The sequence below is a fragment of the Triticum urartu genome, chromosome 2A, assembly GCF_056163025.1.
Source record: "Triticum urartu cultivar PI428250 chromosome 2A, HENAU_Tu73, whole genome shotgun sequence".
Taxonomy (NCBI): Eukaryota; Viridiplantae; Streptophyta; class Magnoliopsida; order Poales; family Poaceae; genus Triticum; species Triticum urartu.
The window spans coordinates 752,587,320-752,594,111 of record NC_141874.1 but is presented as its reverse complement, the minus strand read 5'-3'; positions in this window follow the sequence as shown (position 1 = coordinate 752,594,111).

Below are 6,792 nucleotides of genomic sequence, written 5' to 3'. Positions count from 1 at the left end.
CCATTAAGGAATGCAGTTTTGTTTATCCATTTGCCAGATTTCATAAAATGCGGCAATTGCTAACATGATTTGGACAGACTTAAGCATAGATACGAGTGAGAAACTCTCATCGTAGTCAACACCTTGAACTTGTCGAAAACCTTTTTGCGACAATTCTAGCTTTGTAGATAGTAACACTACTATCAGCGTCCGTCTTCCTCTTGAAGATCCATTTAATCTCAATGGCTCGCCGATCAATGGGCAAGTCAATTAAAGTCCATACTTTGTTCTCATACATGGATCTCATCTCAGATTTCGTGGCCTCAAGCCATTTCACGGAATCTGGGCTCATCATCGCTTCCTCATAGTTCGTAGGCTCGTCATGGTCAAGTAACATGACATCCACAACAGGATTACCGTACCACTCTGTTGCGGATCTCACTCTGGTTTACCTACGAGGTTCGGTAGCAACTTGATCTGAAGTTACATGATCATCATCATTAGCTTCCTCACTAATTGGTGTAGTAGTCACAGGAACATATTTCTGTGATGAACTACTTTCCAATAAGGGAGCAGGTACAGTTACCTCATCAAGTTCTACTTTCTTCCCACTCATTTCTTTCGAGAGAAACTCCTTCTCTAGAAAGGATCCATTCTCAGCAACGAACATCTTGCCTTCGGATCTGTGATAGAAGGTGTACCCAACATTTTCTTTTGGGTATCCTATGAAGACGCACTTCTCCGATTTGGGTTTGAGCTTATCAGGTTGAAACTTTTTCACATAAGCATTGCAACCTCAAACTTTAAGAAACGACAGCTTAGGTTTCTTGCCAAACCATAGTTCATACGGTGTCGTCTCAACGGATTTAGATGGTGCCCTATGAAAGTGCGTTATATCGACTAGAGGGGGGTGAATAGGCGATTTTTATGAAATTCTTCACTGAGGAATTTGCCGGTGAGGAAATTCCTTAGCGAAGAACTACTAGCAGCGGAATAAGTACTCAAAAGTAAACATAACAGAATACAAGCATAGTCATCATGATGAAATGAAGACAGGCACAAAGTACAGGAAGCGTAATCACAGGATAACACATGATGAAGACAAACAGACTAAAGAAATTGAACTGAGGAAATTGAGAAAGTCTTCAGTCAAAGTCTTCAAACACAGATTGTTCACACTGATCATGCTGCTATTAAATATCTTATGGAAAAGAAAGATGCTAAACCTAGACTTATTAGATGGGTTCTCTTGCTACAAGAATTTGATTTGCATATTATTGGTAGAAAGGGAGCTGAGAACCCCGTTGCAGACAACTTGTCTAGGTTAGAGAATGTTCTTGATGACCCACTACCTATTGATGATAGATTTCCTGATGAACAATTAGTTGTCATAAATGCTTCCCGTACTGCTCCATGGTATGTTGATTATGCTAATTACATTGTTGCTACATTTATGCCACCTAGTTTCACATACCAGCAAAAGAAAAAGTTCGTCTATGATTTAAGACATTACTTTTGGGATGACCCACACCTTTATAAAGAAGGACTAGATGGTATTATTAGACGTTGTGTACCTGAGCATGAATAGGAACAGATCCTACGCAAGTGTCATTCCGAGGCTTATGGAGGACACCACGCTGGAGGTTGAACTGCACATAAGGTATTGCAATCGGGTTTTTACTGGCCTACTCTCTTCAAGGATGCCCGTAAGTTTGTCTTGTCTTGTGGTGAATGGCAAAGAATTGGTAATATTATTAGACATCAAGAAATGCCTATGAATTATTCACCTGTTATTGAACCATTTGATGTTTCGGGCCTTGATTATATGGGACCGTTTCCTTCCTCTAATGGGTATACACATATTTTAGTTGCTGTTGATTACGTTACTAAGTGGGTAGAAGCTATTCCAACTAGTAGTGTTGATCATAACGCCTCTATTAAGATGCTTAAAGAAGTTATTTTTCCGACGTTTGGAGTCCCTAGATACTTAATAACTGATGGTGGTTCACATTTTATTCATGGTGTTTTTCGTAAACTGCTTGCTAAGTATGATGTTAATCACAGAATTGCATCCCCTTATCATCCACAGTCTACTGGCCAAGTATAATTGAGTAATAGAGAGCTTAAAATAATTTTGCAAAAGACTGTTAATAGATCTAGAAAGAATTGGTCCAAGAAACTTGATGATGCATTTTGGGCCTATAGAACTGCATATAAAAATCCTATGGGTACGTCTCCGTATAAGATGGTTTATGGAAAAGCATGTCACTTACCTCTCGAACTAGAACATAAGGCATATTGGGCCATTAAAGAGCTCAATTATGATTTCAAACTTGCCGATGAGAAGAGGCTTTTTGACATTAGCTCACTTGATGAATGGAGAACCCATGCCTATGAGAATGCCAAACTGTTTAAGGAAAAAGTTAAAAGATGGCATGCCAAAAGGATACAAAAATGTGAGTTTAATGTAGGTGGTTATGTTTTGTTATACAACTCTTGTTTAAGATTTTTTTTGTAGGAAAACTCCTCTCTAAATGGGAAGGTCCGTACGTCATCGAGGAGGTCTATCGTTCCGGTGCCATAAAAATCGACAACTTCGAAGGTACAAATCCGAGGGTGGTGAACGGTCAAAGAATCAAACATTATATCTCAGGTAATCCTATAAGTGTTGAAACTAATGTTATTGAAACCGTAACCCCGGAGGAATACATAAGGGAGACTTTCCAGAATGTTTCAGACTCCGAAAAGGAAGAGGTATGTGGTACGGTAAGTAAACCGACTCCAAAACAGTTCTAATAGCAATTTTCTCCGTTTTGGAATATTTAAAAATTAGGAACATAAGAAGTAGTCCGGGAAGGACACGAGGCTCCCACGAGGGTGGAGGGAGCACCCTACCCCCTGGGCGCGCCCCCTGCCTCCTGGGCACCTCGTGTGCTCTCCGGACTCCGTTTTCTTGCACGATACTTCTTTTGGTCGGTAAAAAATCATTATATAATCTCCTGAAGGTTTTGACCACTGTACCACGCAAATATCCTCTGTTTTTGTTTCGAGCTGTTCCTGCAGCAGATCTAGAGCAAGATGTCTTCTCAAGAGTCAGTCGGGGAGAGTCGGGTATCTCATCCGATATCGAGGCCAAGAGCAATCAGCGATGCTGACCACTTTGGTCCCTCAACTGAGGAAGAGATGGAGGCCGACTTGAAAAGGATAGATGTCATGGAGGAGGATCAAGAAGTTACTTCTCATTTCCGAGCCGGATTCACGATGGGGGAACTACAGAGCTCAGCTATTTCAAGCTCGGTCATCCCTTCCAACGTTTGATTTCTTTCTTATGAAAATATGAAAAGGAGTGTTACTTGTTCACCCGCAGCTATGCAACATCCTTGGGTGAAAGCAGCTTTAGCCGTCATGGGCAAGCTCCGTAAGGAAATAATGGACCTCAAGCAGCAAGTCAATAAGCTCGAGGAAGAGAATCGTATCTTGAGGGGCATCATCGGCAAGAATATCAAATCACCACCTCCGAAGAAAGAGACATAATCACATGGGTATGGGCACTCCCCTTGGCAACTGCCAAGCTTGGGGGAGTGCCCCGGTATCGTATCACCATCACACCTTTATCTTTACTGTTTTTCTTAGTTCGATCCTTTTGGTAATATCTTGATCTAGTAGAATAAAGTTTTAGTATGATCTAGTTTTGCGTTTTTGCTTTATGATCCTTCTATGTAATCGAGTCCATGAGCTATATATAATAAAGACTAGTGTTGAGTCAACGGCTTGATTATCTTGCTATGATCTTGAGGGAATAAAAATAAAAGAGAAAGAATAAAAAGAATTGAAGAGATCATATGGATCTTATGGAGAGTAATGACTTCACATATAAAAAGTATGATGAATAAAAGTTGTTGAGAGTTGACAAGCATAGTTTTGGTCATCGTTGCAATTAATAGGAAGTAATAAAGAAAGAGAGGTTTTCACATATAAATATACTATCTTGGACATCTTTTATGATTGTTAGCACTCATTAAAATATGACATGCTAAAAAGTTGATGTTGGACAAGGAAGACAACGTAATGGGTTATGTTTTCTTACATCTGAAATAAATTATATTGTCATGGATCATCCAACATGTTGAGTTTGCCTTTCCCTCTCATGCTAGCCAAATTCTTTGCACCAAGTAGCGATACTACTTGTGCTTCCAAATATCCTTAAACCCAGTTTTGCCATTAGAGTCCACCATATCTACCTATGGATTGAGTAAGATCCTTCAAGTAAGTTGTCATCGTTGCAAGCAATAAAAATTGCTCTCTAAATATGTACGACTTATTAGTGTGGAGAAAATAAGCTTTGTACAATCATGTGATGTGGAAGAAATAAAAGTGACAGACTGCATAATAAAGGTCCATATCACAAGTGGCAATATAAAGTGACGTTCTTTTGCATTAAGATTTTGTGCATCCAACCATAAAGGCACATGACAACCTCTGCTTCGCTATGCGAAGGGCCTATCTTTTATTCTTGTCTATTACTTCATACAAGAGTCATGGTGATCTTCACCTTTCCCTTTTATATTTTATCCTTTGGCAAGCACAATGTAACGCCCTCGATGCGGCTATAGCTCCTACGTGTCGAGGCACGACTTAGAGGCATAACCGCATTGAAAGCAATGTCGCAAGTAAGGCAATCTTCACAACATCCCATGTAATAAGATAATAAAAGGGGAGATACATAGTTGGCTTACACTCGCCACGTCAATCAAAGGTACATAAATAGCATTACAACATTCAAACACTCATGGCCCGACTACGGCGCTAAAATAAAAGATAACCCAACATGCGACACGGTCCCGATCACCCCAACTGGGCACCACTACTGATCATCAGGGAAAGACACGTAGTATCGGCGTGAGTCCTCGTCGAACTCCCACTTGAGCTCAAGCGCGTCATCTGGAACGGAATCATCAAGCCCTGCATCTGGTTTGGAAGTAATCTGTGAGCCACGGGGACTCAACAATCTCGCACCCTCGCGATCAAGACTATTCAAGCTTATAGGTAAGGCAAGGAAAAAAATATGTGGAGCTGCGGCAAGCGACTAGCATATATGGTGGCTATCCTGTTCGCAAAAGAGAGCGAGAAGAGGAGGCAAAGCGCGAGCGAGTAACTAGAGGGCAACCTGCGGCAAGCATTACTCCAACACCGTGTTCACTTCCCGGACTCCGCCGAGAAGAGACCATCACGGCTACTCACACAGTTGATTCATTTTAATTAAGTTAAGGTTCAAGTTATCTACAACCAGACATTAACAAATTCCCATCTGCCCATAATCGCGGGCACGGCTTTCGAAAGTTCAAATCCCTGCAGGGGAGTCCCAACTTAGCCCATGACAAGCTCTCACGGTCAACGAAGGAATAGACCTCCTCCCGAGACATTCCGATCAGACTCGGTATCCCGGTTCTTCAAGACACTTCGACAAGTTAAAACCAATCCAGCAACACTGCCCGAATGTGCCGACAAATCCCGATAGGAGCTGCACATATCTCGTTCTCAGGGCACACTCAGATTGTCTTAGGTACGGGTAGGCCAGCCCAGATTTGCCCCTGGTGGCCACCGGCAGCTGACAGGTGGACCAACACTCAGAGGAGCACTGGCCCGGGGGGGTTTAAAATAAGATGACCCTCGGGCTCCGGAAACCCAAGGGAAAAAGAGGCTAGGTGGCAAATGGTAAAACTAAGGTTGGGCATTGCTGGAAAAGCTTTAATCAAGGCGAACTATCAAGGGGTTCCCATTATCACCCAACCGCGTAAGGAACGCAAAAATCCGAGAACATAACACCGGTATGACGGAAACTAGGGCGGCAAGAGTGGAACAAAACACTAGGCGAGAGGCCGAGCCTTTCACCCTTTACCAAGTATATAGATGCATTAATATAACAAGATAATATAATGATATCCCAACAAGTAAATAATGTTCCAACAAGGAACGGTCTCCAATCTTCACCTGCAACTAGCAACGCTATAAGAGGGGTTGAGCAAAGCGGTAACATAGCTAATCAACGGTTTGCTAGGACATGGTGGGTTAGAGGTTTGACATGGCAATTTGGGAGGCATGATGAGCAAGTGGTAGGCATCGTAGCATAGGCATAGCAAAAGAGCGAGCATCTAGCAAAGCAAAGATAGTAGTGATTTAGAGGGTATGATCATCTTGCCTGCAAAGTTGTCAGAGTTGACTGGATCCTCGAAAGCAAACTCAACGGGCTCCTCATTAGCGAACTCGTCTCCCGGCTCTACCCAAACAAGACAAACAAGCAACAAGGACACAATCAACCACGTGCAAAGCTCAAACAATATGATGCAAACATGGTATGCTATGCGGGATGCGATATGGGATGCATATGCAAGATTTGACAAGGAATGAATGAACCTGGCCTCAACTTGGAAATCCAAGTGTGCCACTGGAAAGGTGAGATGAAATCGCTTGAAAACGATATAAAGAACACCGGAATCGGAGTTACGGTTTGAAAATGGCATGCAATTCAAATATGGCACCGGTCTGCGATATACAGCAAGTAGCCATCTAAATGCAACAAGATGAACATGCTATAGCACTCAAACATGGAATCAAAATACATGACAGGGATTCACTCATGATGCTTAACAAAAGACTAGCACTGAGCTACGGCCAATTCATCCAATAACAGGTTCAAACAAGCATGGCAAAAATGCATTTGGTAAACAGATTTCAGACTTTGTGAAATTAACACTTGTCTGGAATTTCAGATCAGGTAGCCCACTTTAGAGCATGAAAACTATATGCTACAGG